The sequence below is a fragment of the Dermacentor andersoni genome, chromosome 11, assembly GCF_023375885.2.
Source record: "Dermacentor andersoni chromosome 11, qqDerAnde1_hic_scaffold, whole genome shotgun sequence".
NCBI lineage: Eukaryota > Metazoa > Arthropoda > Arachnida > Ixodida > Ixodidae > Dermacentor > Dermacentor andersoni.
In genome coordinates, this window is record NC_092824.1 from 126,557,825 (window position 1) to 126,581,286 (window position 23,462).

Below are 23,462 nucleotides of genomic sequence, written 5' to 3' on the forward strand. Positions count from 1 at the left end.
TGAACATTCTGAGCCGATTCAAAGAAGGTACGCTGAGAAGTACAATTTGAGGGCGAGGGAAAAGCAATTTGTCATAGGTGATAAGGTTCTAGTGTTGGATGGTGGTCAAATAGGCAAACTGCAGCCAAAATGGAAAGGGCCAGCGGTAATAAAGGAGAAGAAGCGGGACAACAGTTACGTTGTACAGTTTGAAGAGGGAACGAAGTGGGTGCATGCGAATCGCCTGCGGCCATACATGGCGAGATCCTATAATGTAGGCGTAGTGTTTGAATCGGACGAAGAGTTCGGTGCAGTAACGCATGCCCCCTGTCCTGCAGTGAAGGAAGAAAACGTACAGTTCCAAGTGGAGAATGAGACATTAACGGCGCGACAGTGTGACGAGCTACTTAGAGTTTTAGGAGAAGCTCAGGAGGTATTCTCTCAACGACCAGGTAAATGCTTGGTAGGTTCACATAGAATTGCACTGCTTCCAAATGCAACACGGGAGAAAGCACACCTGTACAGGGTGCCAGTGGCATTCCGCAAGGAGATTGAGCGACAGGTTGCTGAACTGCAAGACTGGGGCTTCGTGTATCCGGTAGAGAGCTCCTTCGTACACCCAGTAGTGTGTGTAGCCAAGAAAGACGGCTCATTAAGGATGTGTGTTGACTACAGGAAATTAAATGCAGTGACAGAGCCTGACAGCTTTCCTATGTCGAATATGACTGAGTTGTTGTACGAGGTAGCGCGTGCCAGCTACATATCTGTGCTAGATATGACTAGGGGGTATTGGCAGATAGCCCTAGAGGAGGAGTCGCAGCGACTCACCGCTTTTGCTACACCTAAAGGTTTGTATGCTTGGAGAGTCATGCCGTACGGGTTGAGAAACTCGGCCGCAACTTTTCAGAGAATTATGAATGATGTCTTACGTGAGCATTCAGAATATGCCATGGCATATATTGACGACGTGGCTGTATTTTCTACAACCTGGGCAGACCACATGCTGCATTTGGGAAAGGTGTTGGCCACTCTCAGGCAGGTGGGTCTGACGGCGAATGCTAAGTGCAAGTTCGCACAGACAAAGGTGAAATACCTTGGTCATGTCGTCGGATCCGGGACGCATTCCCCCGATCCAGATAGGGTGAGTGCCATCTTCAAACTGCAGGCGCCGAAAACCAAGAGGGATCTTAGGAGTGTGCTGGGCCTTTTTAACTATTACCGTGAATATGTTCCCGAATATTCTAAGGTGGTGCGCCCGCTAACTGACTTGACAGGCCGTAGGATACCTAAGGTGATCCCGTGGAATGAGGAGGCAGAGAATGCATTTTGCGCTGTAAAGAACGTATTAGCATCACTGCCGCAGTTAGTGGCGCCTGATCATGATAATGAGTTTCTGTTGACAACCGATGCCTCCGAGATAGCGGTAGGGGCTTGCCTATCGCAGCTTGTGGAGGGAGAACAAAAGCCAGTCGCATTCTTGAGTAAAAAGCTAACAGCATCACAGGCAAAGTGGTCAGCCATAGAGAGAGAGGCCTTTGCGGTCGTGTGGGCGCTGGGGAGGCTGGACACCTGGCTATTTGGAGCAAAAATAAAGGTGGCCACCGACCATAATCCGCTAACGTTTCTGGCCGGCTCCGCATCCACCAGCCCAAGGCTGATGCGCTGGTCACTTGCGCTACAGAAGTATGAATTAGAGATAGTTCACATAAAAGGCACGGCAAATCGATGTGCAGATGCGCTGTCGCGATTAGATGACGGTGAGGGGGAGTAAAAGCCTGATACGGGAAGTGCGCAGCCACTGTGGCTTTGCTAAGTGCTTGTGTGTATAGGCTTGTGTGTATAGGCTTGTGTGTGAGTGCATGCGGGTTAGGACGCACGTGCCCAATTCTAGTGTTCGCGGGTGCTGCTGTCGACAGACCTCACGGTCGACAGCGAAGCTATTTTTGTTGTTTCTACCGCGGATGCATGGTGGACCTGACAGCAGATTTGTGCCCTTCCATTGTTAATTGCAAGGACCATTCGTGATGTGCTGTGTGGTGTGTGCGGGTGGTGTGTGTGTGAAATGTCACGCTGACAAGTATCCCCGTGACATTCTTGGTGGGGAGGAGTGGAGTTCGGCGTTGTTTGTGCGGACGGCTGCATGCAAGGGTCGTGCGGGGTGGTCAAAAGAGACGCGTGGTTCGACACCAAGACGGCGGCGATTTATAGCCATCGGGGGTGGGGGACCCGCGGTCTACGAAGAGCGCGTAAGCGGGGTGACTGTGTGTCGGGCTTCCGCCAGTCGGTTCGCGGAAGCAGTGCCCTGGCCTTGAAGTCAACCCCTCGTCGCTGAACCGCTCTAGACCGATACATTCGCAAACTGTCCAGATGCCCCAACGAAGCGTGGAAGTGCTTTCTTCGGGGAAGTGTGTCTTTTGCGAGCTTGTGAGACAAAAGGGGACTCGTTGCACTGCAAAGGATTTGTGGCAACGGCCTGGACGTATTGGAACTCCCGATAGTGTCACCTTGGAGCCCCGTTGTGTGTACACTGCGCGCACCGCAGTGTGATTGGACGAACGATGGGGAGAGGGGGTTGCTGGGGATGCTTTTATGTACGTGCGGGGCCGTTGGAAGGGATTCGGTGGAGATTCGGCTAAGAAAGAAGACCAAAATTCTAACCTTTCACTCGTAGTTTGATGTCCGTGTAAATACTTTCCTTTCTATCGCTTGCATATTCTATCTTAATAAACAGTTAACCTCATTGCAATCAGCGTCACTGGCTTGCCTACTGTAATGTGACTTCGCGACATCCACAACATCTTCAAGTTTCCCTCACTGACATCGAGGCGAACTTCAACTCCAACCCCTACACCTATCGCACAGAACGTCCCTGCCCCTAGTCAGGAGGCCCCCACGACTCCGGCCCCCAAGAAGAGTCCTGCAAGATGGAGCCACGGGCCAAGTCCGCTCTGAAGTTAGACATGCTCATCTCACTTCAAACAACTATTAGCACTTTCCAACATGCACTGGACTCCATCCAGCACGCCTTCATTGGTATTGTCCAACGAGTGAACAACCTGGAAACTCATATTCTCACGCCTCCTAGCCATGCCGCCCCCATCTGTGACCCTTCCGGGACCCGGTGGCGACATCCACCATCTCCCATCATGACTCACACTAATCAAGCCGCCCTCATTTGGCAGTGGAACTGCTGAGGCTTTCACCAGAAACAACCGGTACTCAATGAATACGTGCGCCTACATACCCGCCGCCCGGATGCTATCCTACTGCAAAAAAACAATGCCCCCACCACGCTCCCTGGTCATCAAACCTTCCATACCACCCACCCCCCTTCGCCGGGTCTCAACCCTAGTACGGCGTCATATCCCCGTTATTCAACATGATCTCAATATAGTCCTCACATCGAACATCTATTCCTCGAATTAATTCCCAATCGTAAACGGAAAGAATGCATCTTGCTTCTGAACATTTACAATAGCCCCAAGGACAAAGCAAAGTGTCGCTTTCTCACCCTCTTTAAGAAGGCTCTTCACGTAGCTGGAAGGCACCCCCTACTCATTGGCGGCGATTTCAACCTCGCCCATACAGGCTGGGGCTACGTTCGCACGGAAGCTGCAGCTCGCAACCTCTGGCAAGATTACCACGACTTAGGCCTCACGCTCATCACGGATCCCTCCTTTCCCACACACCTCGGTACCTCCACTACCCGGGACTGTAGTCCCGACTTCAACTTCATCAAACATATCGACAATGCACACTGGACCAATATCCAGCAAGACCTGGGCCTCGACAATTATATCCTTGCTATCTCTTTACCCCAACTCGCTGCCGCCCCTCCCCGCACTAAAGAATTTAACATTACCGGCTGGGATGTTTTTCGTAAGGTACGCATTGGTGCTACCTCAGCAGAAAACATTGCCGACATTAACACCTGGATGCAAGCGCTACGCACTGATGTTCAAACGGCCACTCTAGTGGTAACTACAGATGCACCACTTGAACGCATGGATAGCCACCTCGTCCATCTGGAGGCTAAGGCCTCCATTTTAGCTCGATGGAAGGGGCAGCGCCTAAACCGTCGCCTCAGGAGACCTCCAAACTCAATACCACCATCGAGGAGCATTGTCAAACCCTCAGCCAGCAACAATAGACTACGGAATTACAGGACCGTTTATTGAGTTTATCTATAAGTACGGTCATTGCGACAGACGCCTCACAGTGTGAAGAAAAATCTGGAATTGGCATTTTCTCTCCCGCTCTAGACTGGTCATTTGCAATCAGGATTCCGGACTTCTTTTCCGTATTTTTGGCTGAATTCATAGCTGTAGTTCTTGCCTTACGCAAACTAAATTCGTCAATATCGACGGTAGTAATAATAACAGATTCTTTATCCTTATGTTCCTCGCTCACAGCAAATGGTGTCACTAACCTTTTACGTACATTTCATTTTCTAGTGCCTGCCCACATAAATTTAATTAGATTGCTTTGGGTGCCTGGACATAAAAGATTAGTCATGAACGAAATGGCTGACAGTCTCGCGAGAGCGGCCCTCAGTGGCCCTGTATTACCATTACTTCCTCCAATAGCTTACATAACGACTACTAGATTCAGGAGATATACAATTATTCAAGACTTTCTGAACCCAGCTGTAGCTAATTTTTCAGAATATCGACACCTCCTATTCCCTTGGCCCAAAAATTCATTTCACACCAGAAAAACTGAAGTCATCTTCACCCGATTACTTTGTCGAATACCAAAATTAAACTTCTATCGTCACAGGGCTGGTCTGGTGACCTCCCCTCTGTGCCCATGGAGTCTGTGGAGAAGATGAAACAATAGATCATTTTTTCATATTCTGCCGCCGTTTTAATTCTTTAAGAAAAAATATTCTAGAATCAAGATTTACACTGCTTGGTTTAAGCTTTTCAATTATAAATATCCTTTCTCTAGGAGCCTCCTCTCTTGGAAAGTGCCACAGGGATATTTTATCAACCGTGGAGGAATTTATAATTGCTACAAAGAGATTGCCTTGGATTCTTAAACATTTTATTTTTGTTCGTTTCCTCCAGTTAGCTTTACCAATTTTAGTATTTCATAAAGATTGCCTAATTTCATCCTAACCTTGGCCAATCCCCCACAGTGGGTGTGCGCGATCGCATAAGGAATACCATACCATACCATACCATACCATCGCGCGTCGCCGCTTACGCTTTCGTAAAGTGCAACCGCTTGTATCTTCATTCAGCTTGTATACTCCAGCAGGGTATACGCGACAATTTGGTGGAGCTTGCTGGGTACGCTCAACTTATGCAGGAGACACCACTGCGCAGCAAGAACCTCGCCCCACAGTTGGAGTTCACTCCAGTTCACCACACAAGCCGGCGAATCCGAGGCCTCGCCCCAGAATTCGGAAACCTCCGGGAAAAAGTTATGACTGCGAACACTGCGACTTCTACGGAACGGGTGACACCGACTTACCTAACGCTGCTGAACCCCCAAGTGCCGACGGCCTTTCATGGCGACACATTTGAAGACGTTGAAGACTGGCTGGCGGAGTTCGAGCGCGTGGCTGCGTTTAACGAGTGGGACAACAACGCCAAACTCAGGAACGTCTACTTCAGCCTCCAGGATGGTGCTCGCATGTGGTTTATGAACCGCGAAAGTGTCCTGTCATCCTGGCCTAAATTCCAGCGCAAGCTACTGGATACTTACTCCAGCCCCGATCGCCGGGAAAAAGCAGAGCGGGCGCTTCAGTCACGCGTTCAAAAGCCCTATGAGAACGTCACGATGTACGTGGAGGACATGACGCGTCTCTTTCAGCGTGCCGATCCGACCATGTCGGAAGAGAAGGAGGTGCGTCATCTGATGAGAGGCGTAAAGGAGCAGCTCTTTGGCGGTCGTTTTCGGAATACGCCCAAGACTGTTGCGGAGTTCCTCACCGAAGCCACCGCGATAAAGAAAACCCTTCAGCAACGGTCGAACTTGTACAACCGACAAGTAAATGCCGCTTGTACTCCGGATACGCCGGTAGGCTTCGGGTGCGACATCGCCTTGCTTTGCGAGCTGATTCGCTCAGTGGTCCGCGACGAGCTGCAGAAGCACCACGGTACGTCGCCACCTCCAGTCAGCTCCCTCGCCAGCGTCGTACGCAACGAAGTACAGCAGGCACTGCAGGCATCTCTTTCTAGCAGTGAAGCACCACCTCTGCCAAGCGAATCCCGGCGCAAGACTTACGCAGAAACATTACTGAGCCCCGTCCAAGCTTTCGTACCTACTTATGTGGCGCCGCCAGTCGCGTTGCAATCGGCGCAAGCCGCTCCGACAACTCCGCTACCGTACTTCGACGATCGCCGAACACCCGCGAGGAAATCAGAGGTTTGGCGAGCACCCGATCTACGACCGCTCTGCTACCACTGCGGCGAAGCTGGTCATGTGTATCGGGAGTGACCCTACCGACGACTCGGACTGTGAGGTTTTTCTGTCGATTCACCTCGACCTAGGTTTGGCCAGAGGCCTCCTGACATCGCAGAATTCATCGAACAGCAGCGCAGGCCGGGTACACCGCAGCGGCAGTCACGCTCACCCTCATCGCGGCGATATTTCCCTGCTCGTGATACCACTTCGAGGACGACGCAAGGGAGATCACCAAGTCCACGCCGGGAAAACTGACGTCAGCGACCTTCCGAGGCGGGGCCGCTGATACTCGATGCGCTCAAGACCTCGTATCGTGCCGACCGCAGAACAACGAAAACACGATGACGCCAGAACCAGTTTCCGCGAACAAGATTTCACTGGACATACCTGTGTTGATCGATGGCAAAAAAATGAGTGCACTTGTAGATACCGGCGCCGATTACTCTATTATTAGTGGAAAACTGGCGAGCGTTCTGAAAAAAATGTTACGTTGCCCTCGAACGGGGCACCAGTTCGTACGGCAGGTGGCCACGTCGTCCACCGCTTGGCCTATGCACGGCCAGAGTAGAAATTCGCGGGGCTGCTTTTCTCGCCACTTGTCTAGTTCTACGCGAGTGTTCCCGCGATTTAATTCTTGGGATGGACTTTCTCCGGGAATATGGCACCATTATTGACCTCCGCCAGCGCTGCATCACTTTCTCGGCACAAAGGGCAACATAGACCGACGCCATTGGACACAGATCCGCACTTCGCTTTTCGGACGAGAGCATCACGATACCGCCGCGTGCGAGTGGTATGGTTCCGGTCAAGTCCGACGAGCTACAGGACGGTGAAGCCATTGTAGAAGGCAACATTTCTATGTTGCTGACACAAGGTATTTGTGTAGCGCGAAGCCTTGTGGAACTTCGTGATAGCCAGACAACGGTACTCGAGTACCGTTGTCTGGCTCGTTACCAACTTTACCTTTGAGCATCGGCACATTTTTCGTGGCACTGCCATCGCCTACGCCGAACCATCAGCGGACATCGTCGAGTGCTTTGCTTCTGAAGTGGACACAGAGGACGGTTCGCTCAGAGATATCGATGTAAACTCCGAGCTTATGGACGACCAAAAGAGCGCACTGCAGGAACTCTTGAACGAATTCCGTGCGTGCTTCGCTCGAGCTACTAAGGTGGGCCAAACGCCAACCACGAAGTACCGAATAACGACATCCGCCGCCGCACGTCCCAACAAACAACAGCCATATCGTGTCTCGCCGAAAGAACGTGAGGCAATTCAAGCCCAAGTCAAGGAGATGCTAGATGATGGTGTCATTCAGCCTTCGCACAGTCCGTGGTCCTGCCCGGTCGTCCTATTAAAAAAAAAAAAGAAAGAAAAAGAGAAAAAAAGACGGAACGCTTCGTTTCTGTGTTGATTATCGACGCCTCAACGATGTTACCAAGAAGGACGTGTACCCACTACCACGTATCGATGACTCTTTAGACAGGTTGCGGCGAGCTAAGTGTTTTTCGTCTCTCGATCTAAAGAGCGGTTACTGGCAAATTGAGGTCGATGAACGAGACCGCGAAAAAACTGCTTTCGTCACTCCAGATGGCCTTTACGAATTCAGAGTACTTCCTTTCGGTCTCTGTTCGGCACCAGCAACTTTCCAGCGAATGATGGACACCGTTCTCGCTGGTCTGAAGTGACAAAGCTGCCACGTCTATCTCGACGACGTGATTGTTTTTTCGGCGACATTTGACGACCACCTGAAACGACTGCGGCAAGTTCTCGAAGCCATCCGATCGGCTAACCTCACCCTTAAGCCTCAGAAGTGTCATTTCGGCTACAAGGAGCTGATGTTTCTCGGACACGTGGTCAGCGCGGAAGGCGTTAGCCCCGATCCTGCGAAAACTGCCGCTGTAGCCTCGTTTCCAACACCGACCGACAAGAAAAGTGTCCGACGCTTCCTGGGCCTTTGCGCATACTATACCGGCGTTTCATCGAAAATTTTTCGAAGATGGCGGAGCCGCTGACTCGCCTCACGAGGGACGATGTATCGTTCGTCTGGTCCTCAGAGCAAGACTGCTTTCACCAAGCTTCGACAGCGTCTGGTGTCAGCACCAGTTCTGGCCCACTTTGACGAGGAGGCGGACACGGAAGTTCATACAGACGCCAGTAACGTCGGTTTTGGTGCGGTGCTTGTACAACGGCAGGAAGGTATTGAAAGAGTGATTGCCTACACAAGTCGCACACTATCGCGTGCAGAGACCAACTACACCACTACGGAGAAAGAGTGTCTTGCCGTCGTATGGGCGCTGGCCATATTTCGACCTTACCTCTACGGCCGCCCATTCAAAGTCGTAACCGATCATCACTCGTTATGTTGGCTTGCAAATTTGCGGGACCCTTCTGGACGACTGGCACGGTGGAGTCTACGTTTGCAGGAGTACGACGTGACCATCGCGTACAAGTCGGGCCGCATACACGAAGACGCTGACGCACTCTCGCGCGCCCCTATCGACACTACCGACCACGACATTGAGGACGACGGCGCTTTCCTTGAGGCCGTAAGTGTTGCTGATTTGTCCACACGGCAGCGTGCAGACGACGCACTACGGCCTATATTCAAACATCTAGAAGGACGAAACCCATCAATACCCCGCCATATCGCTCGAGGATTGTCGTCTTTTTGTTTACGACATGGTGTCTTGTACAAGAACTCCGCTGCCACCAACAAGACCTACCTTTTGGTCGTTCCAGCAGACCTCCGTGCCGAAGTTTTGTTCGTCTGTCATGACGAGCCTCCGTCTGGCCATTTGGGTTTTACGCGAACGCTTGATAGAGTGCGCAAATTCTACTACTGGCCGAAACTCGCCGAGTGTGTTAAGTGGCACGTCCAAGCCTGCCGTGAATGCCAGCGCCGAAAGTCGCCAGCTGTGAAGCCTGCGGGATTGCTGAATCTGATTGACCCACCTGCCAAACCTTTCGACCAGATCGGCATGTATCTTCTGGGCACGTTTCCACTGTCATCTTCTGGCAACAGGTGGATAATCGTCGCCACGGACTATTTAACGCGGTATGCTGAGACAAAGGCGCTGCCTCGAAGCACAGCTTCCGAGGTTGCCCAGTTTTTCATACAGAGCATCGTCCTACGGCATGGCGCCCCATCGCACGTCATCACAGACCGAGGCAAAGCCTTTACAGCACAACTCATTGAAGACGTTTTTAAACTCAGCTGCACCACACATCGAAGGACAACTGCCTATCATCCGCAGACAAACGGCTTGACCGAACGACTGAACAAAACGATGACTGACATGCTGTCTATGTACGTAGACGTACAGCACAAAACGTGGGACGAGATACTCCCTTACTTAACGTTTGCCTATAATACTGCTACGCAAGAAACAACACGCTTCACGCCATTTTACCTCGTTTATGGCCGTGAAGTTCAGACTATGTTAGAAGCAATGCTGCCGTGCGCCAATATCGATCATCTCGACCTCGCCCAAGATGCCGAACTTTTCGTGCAACGCGCGGAAGAAGCCCGTCAGCTTGCCCGAGTGCACATGAAGCAACAACAGGGCATCGATGCGCACCGTTACAATCTCCGCCATCGATATGTCGAGTTCCAACCTGGTGATCAAGTTTTGGTCTGGACTCCCGCGCGCCGAAAAGGACTATCCGAGAAGCTTTTGAGTCGCTACTTCGGACCTTACAGAGTGTTGCAGCGAATTAGTGACGTGAATTATGAAGTCCTTCCTGACGGAAGCCAGCCTTCCCGACGTCGACAACCGCAATCTGAGATTGTGCACGTTGTGCGGTTGAAACCTTACTATAGCCCCTATTATTCGACGTTTTCAGCCGCTTCGGTTAGTTTTTGTTGTTGCTCGTCCATCAGTGCCTTGTGACTATATCGCACACCACATTGATTGTGACTATAGCCTTTGTGTTCGCCCTAGAGCATCTCGGCGCTCTCAGGTCAAGCCTATGTATGCTTTCTTCTTCTTTCTTTCTTTTTTTTTTGTTTTGAAGAGGGGGTAATGCCACATGGTGTGGCGGAGCAAGGGACTGAAGAAGAGGAGAACGAAGTTCGTCTCGGCATCGCGCGTCGCCGCTTACGCTTTCGTAAAGTGCAACCGCCTGTATCTTATTCAGCTTGTATACTCCAGCAGGGTATACGCGACAATATATTTGAAGTCCACTCATGTTATGTGGGAAGGGAATGTGTACCTCCAGAAACGCGACGTCTGTATAGGGTCATGTATTGCGCCAGCATTTAGCGATTTGTATCTTGCCTAGAAAGATAGATTACTTCAGAATGCCCTAACCAGAACAAGCGTCCGGAGTCTTTCGTTATGTTGACGATTACTTAGTTCTGTGTGATGGCTCTGGCGCGAATTCAGATGACGCAATTTCGGAGGCAGTAACATGCTTTAGTCATGCGCTTCAGCTGCTTGCTGTCACCCACGAGGTCCCCACGCAAGGTTCTTTGAGATTCCTTGATCTCAGACTCGAGCTCTCCAAGGGGAAGGTCTGCTGGGCCTATGAACCCAGAGGCGACAAGGCGCCACTGCCATTCCAATCAGCGCATTCAAAACTGATGAAGAGAGCAATTGCAAACTTTTGTCTAACAAATGAGCTAAAAAAATCATACATCCACGCAATGGAACAAAGTTTTCGTCGGCAGGTTGACCGCTTTACTAGGGCTGGTTACCCGTCGCACCTTCTTGTGTCTGTTGCAGAAAAATTAAGCAAGAACCTGAAGCTCGAGCGTTACGGCGGGGCTTTGCACTTACCCATTTTGTGACACTAGACTACAGCCAGGAAGCAGCACCCTTTCCTACCACAAGTAAGTTTGTGTTCTCAAACTCCTAAACACGCATTTCAATTAGCACATAAACGAGCAATGCATAATGAAGCCCTCAATGAAATTTGGTTGTCAAGCCACTAGAAGTACAACTGTCTTGTATCAGTAGTGCCCTATTTATAATATTCTGAAGTTTCATAAAGCACGTAACGCTACAGCGCCAACCTAACACACTTAACAAACCAAGGTCCGTACGCTCAAAACATGTTCTTTCAACGTTTACGATGCCGTCGCTTTCTCGTCAGGGCTTCGACACCACACCGCGACACAAACAATCTCAGCCGCTGGCCCAGCGTGCTATCGCCACTTCGAGCAACATAACAAAGGCAGAGAGCTTTGCGTCGCACTGTCCCACTGCAGCTATGCACTGCAGGTTATAGCAATTGCGCTTGGAGCGAAACCAAAACTGCGAAGAAATACTTGTAGACTAGTTTGCCAGTCAACAGAATGCCAATCCGAAGCCTGTACTTTCCATCATTTCCATCATGGTTGAGGTTGATAAAACCCCCCAATTTTTCAAAAGTAGCGCCATTCTTAGATCTTTCCGCCACCCGGCTCACCCTGGCTATGGTGGCTAGAGGGTGGTGGCTAGACAAGCCACCATACCCTGGCGCTTCCTCCTCCACGCTTCCTGTCTCCAGCCTCCTCTGCTCCCCCATTCGCCAATCTGTGTCACGTGGAAGCAGGCGCCGCGCTTTTGTATATTTTTTCTTTCCAGCGCGCTCCGACCTCCATTGTTGGGCCTGCGCGACGAAAGTACGGGAGGCGGACTGACGGAATACGTTAGCGTAATAGAATGTGTTAGGGACGAGAACATAATTGCGATGCCGTGCTGCTGCGCCTTCGGTTGCCGCAACAGACACAACGAGGGCAAAAAGAAAAATGTGGATTCACAGGATTGGGCGGGTTGACGTCGAGGAAGTGGCAAAGAACGCACGGCTTCGGGAAGTAAGTGCCACGGCTCCACACAACCTCTTCTTTTGAGCCTAGTTGACACCTTCCGCTTCGAAAAAGTGTATGTGTTCATGCTCTGCGTGGTTTTTAGCGCGTTGAAGTTGACTTCTTTTTCGAATGTGCTCTCTTCGTTTCACGTAGTTTCGTCTTGCGGTGAAAGTGCACGCACCTGCAGCTGGCCTGTGACATAGAAGCGACTTTATACTGGGTGTGTTTTGAGCTCCACCAGAAGTTAGCACATTCTCGATGCTTTCGCAAGGCTCACTATGACTTATGGATGCAGTCTTTTAGCTTCGAATGTACGCCAGCATGTATTGATTTGGTTTGTAATGATTAACGTTTTTAACGTCCCGAAGCGACTAAAGCTCTGATGGAGGTCGTGGTGCATGGCACCGGATAACTTTATCTAGGTCACCAGGGGATGTTTAACGTGCACTTTGATCGTAGAGTCGTACGTGGGCCGGTAAGTTCCTCGTTGGCGTTTCATAATTCTCGCGTGGGCGCACTAGCGCTGCTTTAGAAGTTGGCGCCTCAGCGCGATTGTATTTCTTCAATATATTTTATTTACTAGTTGTAACGACGTGTCATTATTTCGTACTATTGACGGCGCCTCCAAGGCACCAAAGCTGCAACGGGAGCACCAAAGCTAGAACCGGGGCTGGATGGGGCTCGCCGAAGCCTGTGCATGCCGAGCCAATTTTGTATGCGAACACTCCCTGTGCCGCCTGCTTTATTGTAATGTCACGTGCTCTTCAGAGGCCGCCGTTAGCCGTTACATGTGCCCTACTGGAGCAGTACTTGTAAAAAAAAAAAAATCTATCATCACGATTACCAAAGCACCCCGCAATGAAAAAAGCGGCCCTGTTGCCAAGCATCGCTGACCGCAGACAGTCGGAATCTCTCACGCGCCGCCGAACAAAAGTATCCTGCAGGTACGTAAATGAACCTACGAAACCACGTACCGATACTTTCACGCTGTCAAAATCTGAAACTTTGGTAATTACGCGCGTGTTTGAGCACACCGCGTGCTTGCGTCGTGTTTCAGCAACACGAACTCTCAACGTGCGCGCACTTTACGCCTTAAATACGCCTTGAATAATAGTCATTTTGTCTATTTCTTCCACAATTCTAACACGACATTTTTAAGGCCAGTTACCGACTGACGAAGCAACATCTGTATTAAACCAACTGCTCCGCAGGGCTCGAACAAGCTTTTCCGCGGATTTCTTCCCGTAGCGTGTTAGCCGTCGTCTGCTCTGCAGGCCCACTACCGGCGGCGCCACCGTCGAGGCAACGCCTCCTTTAAAAAGATGCCTGCCGCGTGCGCCGAAAACCTGCTGCCCTTACCTTTCCCCTTTTCCTCCTTTCTACTTGAAGTGGTAGCTAGTGATCGTTGCGGTGGTCGCTTGCAACACATGCGCGCATCACCGCATGGCAGCGCGGCCGCCACTACCGCCGCGACACCACACCGCCCCAGTCCCCTTGACGGAGATAGGGACGTAAGTGGCGCCATCTCTTGACTACTGACTGCAACCCAGGCGCGACGGCTACAATGGGTAAGCGAGCGACGCCGCAGGTATTACTATACTGCTGATCTTTCTAGAGGAGGCGCTGGTCGAGGCCGCGCCGAGCGGAGGAGGAGGGAAGTGAATGGCGCTACTCTAGTTCTACTAATGTCATAGAGTTTCTATAGTGAGAAACATAAAGTTTCCTACAAGAAATCCTACACAAATTTTTGTAGAAAACTCTATGGTGAGAAACTCTATGGCTAATTTGGTGGAATCTATGGAATAGGTGGTGCCCAAATCTACGGCTCATAAGGTAACGCTCTATGGATTAAACTTCTGATCTTAAAGGCTATGATTCTGTTGGTTTAACGCGCCTGACGCGATTTTTGGAGCCGAAAACACACGTGTATAACACATACACACGTCCTCTGGAATTTATTTGAAAGTCTTTGAGGCTATGCTTTTGCTCGTTGAAGGCACCGTACACGATTTTGTGAGCCGGAAATACGTCATAGACGTCAAGTTTTGGACAGCACCTGTAGCCTTTGAGATCTGTTCTCACTAATCATAGGTAGCCGTCAGGGAGCCATCGCTGGGGCGTGGATTTGGACATAGCGGCGCTAGCATGCGTGCATTGCATACATACAGTGATTGTTTGTGGTTCGAATGGTTCGATCATAATCCAGCAAAGACTCCCATCACTTGGAACGGTGCGTGAAGCGCTGTGACGTCTCGATAGTTGAGCGGGTGTCTCCACCGGTAGCTTCCATGTCGTCCCGTATGCCCTGTGTGTGCACGCCGAATACAGGGGTTCTCGTGGCGATTTGTTCAGGTGTGCACTGGCTTTCGGCAGTCCCGTCCACGGCTCAATCCGTCCCGTTCACGGCTCCATCCGCCCGCGTGAGCAGGGAACAAGCAGTCCGCAACACTTCCGTTGGTTGTCACCACTCGATCACCAGGTCAGCGTCACGCTGTCATATCATTTTTCATTTTTGAAAACCACGCTTGAAAGTGCAAAACTTGATCATTTCTAGCTTACTTGTACCATTCGATTTATTTCTAGGCTTGTGTTGTGTTTATGCAATATTTTGTATGTTTATATTTCGGTAATTTGCATTCAGAAGATTCAAATGAGTGTAGATTGTTAGGGTGTGGACATGACGTGAACAGCAAGTTTAATGTAAAGCTTCAATGGTGATCCCGGTCAGTGCTCTATAGTGTTTCCTACCCGCCGTGGTTGCTCAGTGGCTATGGCGTTGGGTTGCTCAGCACGAAGTCGCGGGATCGAATCCCGGCCACGGCGGCCGCATTTTGAATTGGGCGAAATGCGAAAACACCCGTGTACTTGGGTTTAGGTGCACGTTAAAGAACCCCAGGTGGTTCAAATTTCCCGAGTGCCTCACTACGGCGTGCCTCGTAATCAGATTATAATTTTGGCACTCAAAACCCCATCATTTAATTTTTAATTTCTGTATAGTGTTTCCCTGTACTCGGAGGCAGGCTTGCAGACGCTCATGGCAAGGGTTCCTACCCATCTGCTTTGATATTCAAGCCACCGAGCGCAGACTCGCCCGCGTGTAAAACAAATTATAGTTCGATGTGGAAAGCGAATTCGCCGCCGGGTTACACAAGAAATTTGTTCCTGGCTGCATCATCCATCAGTGCAATTGGTAGTCTGACGAGCTGGTATGAATGCAACTTTTAGTGTGCCTCGTGTTTTGCAACCTGTGTTCAATAAGTATGGTGAATAATTGATTTCATGATTAACTTGAGGAAAAGGCGGTACTTGTATGTAATACATCTCATTGTCTTTCAAAATGATAGCCTCCCATTGTTAGGCACTTTTGTGAACGCGTGTAGAGGCATCATATACTTTGGGTAAAGGTAACTTGCAGGACGCAGTTGAGTTCAGCGTTCACTGGCCTACCTGGCCATTGCATGGCTTTCATGCTGTCCCCACCATTATGGAAGCACTTGCACCACTCATGCAAAGTACACACACATTTAAAGCGAAGCTTTCATTTCCTCTTCTCCCTATTTTCTAGGCGCTGCTCTGATGGTCTTGCCATGCATGCCGCTGGCTTTCTTGCTACACCACCAGATGGCGTTCGCTTCCGCGCATCCCTCAGTCGGCATCGCTGCAGGCCGGAAGGCGTAGTTTCTGTGTATGGGACATGCTGTGCTCGCTTTTCTATTAGGACTATTAGACTTTTCTATGTGACAAAAATGGAGGTGTGGGGGTATGCAGGTCGCTTGCCAGGCTGGGATAGTGTAAACATTACAATCGTCCTGAAGAGAGCCTGAACAGAGCGCTTGGAGCTGGTGTCTTAACAGCGTGCTGGTCACGTATGCAGAAGGAGCTCATAAGCATACGCCAGCAAAATGGCTCCAAAGCATACACTCAGCGTCAAGGACACCCAGGCCTGAGAGAAGCATTGTGCGGAACCTGAGTGTCTTCGCTACGAAGCGAAATGTGGGGCAGACTGAATATGTATACAATGTATACATCATAATCAGATTATCTTGTGTCTATTGCAAGATGAAGGTCTCTCCCTGCGATATTTAATTAGCTCTGTCCTGTGCCAACTGATTCCAACTTGCGCCTGCGAATTTTCCAATTTCATCACCCCATCTTGTTTTCACTTCCCTTCTCTTGGCACCCATTCTGTAACTCTAATGGTCCACAGCTTATCTATCCTATGCATTACATGACCTGCCCAGCTCCATTTTTTTTCTCGTAATGTAAATTAGAATATTGGCTACTCCCGTTTGCTCTGTGATTCTTACCACTCTTTTCCTGTCTCTTAATGTTACGCCTAACTTTCTTCGTTCTATCGCCCTTTGCACGTTCCTTAACTTGTTCTCGAGCTTCTTCGTCAGTCTCGCAAGTTTCTGCCCCATATGTTAGCACTGGTAGAATGCACTGATTGTACACCTTCCTTTTCAATGATAATGGTAAGCTTCCAGTCAGGAGCTGCCAATTGCTGCCATATGCGATCCAAACCATTCTTATTCTATGAATTTCCTTCTCATGATCAGGTTCCTATGGGTGGGCAGCGCAACCCGGACGAAGGACGAGAGGCAGAACACAACACGAGCGCAGCGCATGTGGCGCTGTTCTGCCTCTCGTCCTTCGTCTGGGTTGCGCTGCCCACCCATAGGAACATGTTCAATCACCAACTCGCCCAGCTTGCCGTCTTAATTCATGATCAGGGTTCCCTGTGATTAATTGACCTAGGTAAACGTACTCCTTCACAGACTCTAGAGGCTGACTGGAGATCTTGAACTCTTGTTCCCTTGCCTACCTATTCATCATTGTCTTTGTCTTCTGCATATTAATCTTCAACCCCACTCTTACACTCTCTCTGTTAAGGTCCTCAATCATTTGTTGTAACTCGTCTCCAGTGTTGCTGAACAGGACAATGTCATTTGCAAACCTAAAATTGCCGAGATATCCGTCTTTGATCCTTACTCCTAAGCCTTCCCAGTTTAATAGCTTGAATACTTATTTCAAACTTGTAGTGAATAGCATTGGAGAAATTGTGCCTCCTTGTCTGACCCCTTTCTTTATAAGGATCTTCCTACTTTTCTTGTGTAGAATTAAGGCAGCTGTGGAATTTCTGTAGATATTTTCGAAGCTGTTAACCTAAGCAGCCTGTACTCCTTGATTATGTAATGCCTCTATGACTGCTGGTATCTCTACTGAAACAAATACCTATTTGTAATCTAGGAAAGCCATATAGGGAAGCTAATTGTACTCTGCAAATTTCAAGATAACCTGATCGATGACATGGATGTAATCCATTGTAGAGTATGCCTTCCCAAAGCTTGCCCGTTTTCTTAATTGACTGAAGTCAAGTGTTGCCCTTATATTATTGGAAATTATCTTGGTGAATATTTTGTACAATACTGAAAGTAAGCTAATGCACCTATAATTTTTCAATTCTTTAATGTCTACCTTTTTGTGGATTAGTTTAATGTTGGCATTCTTCCAGTTCTCTGGTATCCTTGAAGAGGATAGACAGTTCCTTGAAGTGGATAGACAGTTCGTATAAAGGGCCGCCAGTTTTCCAAGCATGAAGTCTTCTCCATGTTTGATTAAATTGACTGTTATTCCATCTTCTCCTGCCGCTTTCCCTTGTTTCATTTATTTATTTAATACATACTGCAGACCAATCTGGTCCAAGCAGGACGGGCAATACAATTTACAGAGTATCTGTTTTACACAAAAGGAGAACAACAAGAAAAGAAGCATGGTAGTACCAGAGGAAAGAACACAAAAAGACGAACATCTAGTCATATAGTGCGTCATAAGGTTCTGTTAGGCTATTCCAGTCGGACACAGAACGCGGAAAAAAGGAAAACTTATAAATGTCTGTTCTTGCGAAGTAAGAGGTTAGAAAGTGTGTTTCGTAATGTCGCATAGGTCTTGTGGCCAAAGGGGAAAGAAACTGTGTCTGATCAATAGCCATTTTACCGTTAAGAAGCAAGTTTAAGAAATTCAAACGACATTTTTTTCTTCTCAATTCAAGTAGCTCAATGTTGTTAGCTTTCATGAGCTCAGAAGGAGAATCAGTATACCTGAATTTGGAATAGATAAACCTGACAGCTTTTCGCTGAATCCTTTCTAACTTCTTAATGTTAAGCTTAGTATAAGGATCCCAAACAATAGAGCAATATTCAAGCTTAGGTCGAATGAATGTGAAATAACTAAGAAGTTTGACATCAGGAGGAGAATTACGAAGTTTATGTCTTAAGTAACAAAGTTTGCGGAAAGCTGAAGAGCAAATGTTATCAATGTGCAGATTCCAACATAGGTTATTAGTGATTGTCACTCCTAGGTACTTGTAACTGGTAACCTGTTTCAAAGGATGAGATGTCAGGTTATAAATATATTTTAGAGGAGTTTTCTTAAGCGTTACACAAAGATAAACAGTTTTATCGGTGTTAACAGTCATGCCAAAATCTGTGCACCACTTAGATACATTAATGAAATTAGAATTCAACTCAACCTGATCATGTACACCTCTGATTTCATGAAATAAGACATCTGCAAATAACCTAATTTGAGTTCCAGGAGTAATTACGGAGACAATGTCATTTATATATAAAAGAAACAGTAAGGGTCCCAGAACACTTCCTTGAGGCACACCTGATGTTACAGGAAGACTGATGGAATCAAAACCGTCAATTGAAACAAACTGCGTTCGGTTATGTAAGTAATCTGAAACCCAAGAGACCAAAATGTCAGGAAGGTTAATATTTACAAGTTTGTTGAGCAATTTATCATGAATAACTCTGTCAAATGCTTTACTAAAATCTAAGAACATTGCGTCAATTTGTCCACAATTATCTATGCATGCTGCAAATGAATGTACTACCGTGACCAATTGTGTTGCAGTAGAGAAATTTCTTCTAAATCCGTGTTGAAAGCTTGAGAGTATAGAGTTTTCCTCAACGAATTGAGTGATGCGTTTTGCTACAACGTGTTCCAACAATTTACAACAAGAAGATGTTAAGGATATTGGGCGATAATTTTCTAATAACAAACGGTCACCTTTTTTATAGACGGGTATAACTTGAGCTGTCTTCCATTCATCAGGTAGCCTCGCACTTAATAGTGAACATCGAAACAAGATCACAAGAAATTTAGCAATAGTTTCGGTATAACGACGAAGAAAAATATTGGGCAAACCATCAGGACCGCAAGTCGATTTTGTTTTCAGATTTAACAGCATTGCGACTACACCGTGATATGAAATAAAATCAACCTGGTATGCTGAAAAAGCCCCTTGCCGCAGATTCACGGTTGTACTTGCCTTTGAAAACACTCCAGTAAAATAAGTATTAAAATACTCGGTGATGACTTGTAGATCTGTAATAGAGATGCCATCAACCGAAACCTGCGTCATGTGCCTGTCAGCATCGCTCAAGTAATCCCAAAATTTTCTTGGTTCATTATTCATAAAGTTGGGCAAAGTTGTTGTGAAAAAGAAGTCCTTAGACTCGTGAATTGCACGTGTGAGATCGTTTTTGATACCATTAATGATAATAGGATTTGGAGTAGACCTTTTAGCCCGTTTTAGTTTCCGTTTCAGATGAATAATTTTTCGCGTTACCCAGGGTGTACATCTATGCACTTTCGCTTGTTTGGTACGAACGTATTCAAACAATAATTGCACATATCAGCAAACTTTTTCCATAGCAAACATACATTATGATGCTCTTCAGCAAAATCAATCAGGCAATTTTCCATATATGTAATCACAGAAGCATTGTTAGCTCTGTCGTAATCTCTAAAATAGCGTAAGCTACTAGTTTTATGAGAAGCAAATTTCACTAGGGGAATTGACATATATACAAGACAGTGGTCTGATAAACCTTCTTCAACTATGACGGTGTGTTCAGTAAAATCACGGTTGATAAAGGCCAAATCTAATATCGAGCAAGATGAACCCTGGATGCGAGTGAGCTGTTTGACAATTTGAACCAGGTCATGAGTGAGCATAATATCAAAGACAATATTCATATTTTTGTTGAAATTGCTAGTTCCTTTCAGTCGCTCCCAGTCGACGCTGGGCAAATTAAAATCACCCAGCAAAAAAACTTTCTTATTGCGACAGAAGTACATACACTCTCGCAATTTAATTAGGTAATCAGGAGTACAATCAGGTGGCCTGTAGCATGCTATCAGGATGAAGCTATGACCCCAGCAAGATATTTTTAAGCATAAACACTCAAGGTCGCGGAAGCAGTCGAGTACCACTGCCTCGATTGAAGATTTAACAAGGATTGCTACGCCCCCGCCCCTCGTTTCTCTGTCTCTTCAAAAAACTTTATAAGAAGAAGGAAAGACTAAGTCGTCTGCTATGTCGCTGTGCAACCAAGTTTCAGTAAGGACTGAAATGTGTGGGTCATGTTCAATTAACTTTAATTCCAGGATATCTTTCTTGTTAATAATGCTCCGGGCATTAATATTTAAAAGTCTCGGGTACTGTTTCTTTGGCTTAGCACGAGTAACATGACTAACGGTTTCATTGTAGAAGTGTGATGAAGTGCTGCTTTGGATACTACTGCTCAAGTTTTGTGCTGCATTTGCATGCAACTGCGCGTCAAAGGGCGATTTGGTTTGTTGTTTTTGTTTTTTTGCAGAAGTACTTTATCATTTTTGTTCTCATCCCACACATAGGCCACGTTATTGATATACAGTTTATCAAAAGCCAAAGAAACCTTATCATGCTTTTCACGGTTTGTTTTTGCACTTGCCCATAACTTTCTTCTGACCTCACGTACTCTAAGCGAGAAATCTTCACCAATAGAATATTCAGTATTTTTTAGTTTATAACCTTTCTTTAGAATTTTTACTTTATTACGCGAGTCCGTTAACTTGAGAATCACTGGCCTTAACTTTCTAGTGTTTGGTCGGCCCAACCTGCGAATGTGCTCTATATCAATGTCATTAATTTCAAGAATTTTCTTAAAGATACCTTCATTGACGGCCTTTTCAAGTGATTCGGTATCCTCTTTCTCAGATTCCGGAAGGCCATAAATGATTAAATTGGATCGTCTGCTATGGTTCTCTAAATCGTCAATTCGCGCCTCAAGTGACTGAATTGTGTTACTCATGTGTTCAATTTGATTCTGGCATGAAGAAACTTTCTCTTCCAAGGCAGCCAGAGCGTCCAATTTAACATCAATAGCGGATAATCTTATGTCTTTGATTTCTTTGATGTCGGACGCCATGAATTTCAGTTGATTCGCAATTTGTGATAGGTCAGGACCAGGATTCGACTCAATATCCCCTCCAAGTAACAACAGCAGTCGGAGTGAATACAGTACCACATGCGATGCAAAACTCATCAATGGGCACGGCAGCATCAGCAAACATGGGCTACTAGATCGAAAACATTTATCATGATGCCTTCTCACCTGCGTAAAGAAGAGAAGCGGATTGTGAAGCAGCCGCATGTTGTGGAAGCTGCCGTGCCCAGTGGCAAGGAAATTTGCTGGAAGTCCTTTTATAGCATCTCGGCACAGTGACGCCCCCTGCAGGTCCCACAGGAAGCGCTCAGTGCTTGCTGACCTGATGCGATGATACAGGTAATCCGTTGGCATCCATATCGGATTTTCATGCACGTGTCGTGGTGGGGCGTCGCGGTCATGCGCAAAGGCGGTGATCGCAATGACATCCCGGCAGTTGTCATACGGTTGCATCAGAAGGCCAAGAAACTGCGTAAAGAAGAGAAGCGGATTGTGAAGCAGCCGCATGTTGTGGAAGCTGCCGTGCGCAGTGTCTTGCAAGGCCCTTCTAACTTCATCTATAGTTATACGAGGAGTGTCTGCAACCTGTTCATTACTACTTAGAATGGAGGTATCGTGAGGAAAGCACAATTGGGTAGTACGTGTTGAGAAAGACATAGGGACAGTTTTGCAAAAATTTATGTTCATCTGCCACTCGTTACACAAAGTACAAAAGTTGGAAAATGCTTTATTCAGAACGACGCGATCTTCGTGACTAGTAATTGTGTTATAGATAATGCAGTCATCGGCGTAAAAATGGATTTTCGTTGATAGCACATTGTTAGGCTGGTCATTTACATACAGGAGGAAGAGAAGTGGGCCTAAAACTGCACCTTGCGGTACACCAGAGGTAATGGCCACCGTAGGTGATTTGGCAGAATTGAAACAAATGTATTGCGACCTATCTGAGAGAAAACTGGAGATTCAGGCAACTAGGCTACGGGTATTTAAAATAGTATTTTGTTTATGCAAAAGCTTGGAATATACAACTGTATCGAAAGCTTTGGAAAAGTCTGCAATTATGGTATCGATTTGAAGGCCTAGGTCAGGTGCATGGCAGATGTCATAAGCAAGTCCAGATGTTTGTGTAATGGTGCTTGGGCCACTACAAAATCCATGCTGAAAGACTGTTAAAATATTGTTGGCTTCAAGAAACTCAGTATGTTTGTAGATGACATGTTCTAAATGTTTACTGCAACTAGAGGCTAAGGAAATCAGCCTGTAGTTGGATAGATCTTGTTTACTCCCAGACTTGTGCAAAGGAATAACTTTTGCAACTTTCCATGCTGATGGAATGGTACTTGTTTCAAGGGATTTATTAAATGTCACTGCAAGAAACCCGCTGGACCAGAATGCATACCGTATGAGAAAGGAATTATGAATGTTACCAGAACCCCAACCCCTTTTTAGAATCTAACTTTAAAGCCATGTTTAGGACACCTGGCAAAAATACATTTAAGTTATTAATTGCAAGCCATGATTCTGAACTGAAAGGTGAGATTTCAAAGTTGTCTGCAGATAAGACTGACTGAAAATACGAGTTGAAATCTGTTGCAATAACACGACGATTAATAGTGGAAACATGGTTTATTCTGAAGGATTGAAACATTATTTACGAGGTGAAATCACACCCCAAAATTTTTTAGGATATTATTTTAGCAAAATAGGTAAGGTGATGGCATAAAAGAAATCTCTGGCGGTTTTAGTTTTTCGTCGAGGTTCATCGTTAACAGCTTTAAACCGTGTGGCTGCAAGAGTGTCGGCAGTGTATCTTTGTCGCCTAAGTCTAGCAAGGCGGCAGGAAAGGTGAAGGATATCTCTAGTCATCCATGGCACGTCAATGTTTTTTTTCTTGGTTTTAAGTGGAACAAAGCGGCTGACGCATGTGCATATAGCAGCATTGAAAAACTCAGCCAAACTATTTAGATCATGGTAGACACTGCGGCGCTCAAAAT

At 47.2% G+C, this 23,462-nt stretch overlaps 1 protein-coding gene across 8 annotated transcripts in view; it reads left to right on the forward strand.

Moving 5' to 3' along the window:
- Window positions 1–23,462, forward strand: part of LOC140214085 (phosphatidylinositol 3-kinase regulatory subunit alpha-like) — a 186,292-nt gene that overhangs the window by 41,637 nt on the left and 121,193 nt on the right. For 2 of the 8 annotated variants that reach the window (XM_072285370.1, XM_072285369.1), the window contains exon 2: window positions 11,121–11,227. The exons of 3 other annotated variants lie outside the window; for them this stretch is intronic. The gene's annotated coding sequence lies outside the window, so the exon portion shown is untranslated. Of the gene's footprint in view, window positions 1–11,108; window positions 11,228–14,298; window positions 14,667–23,462 lie in introns of those variants that run through there. 3 more of the 8 variants (XM_072285367.1, XM_072285366.1, XM_072285365.1) reach the window with 3 other exon arrangements.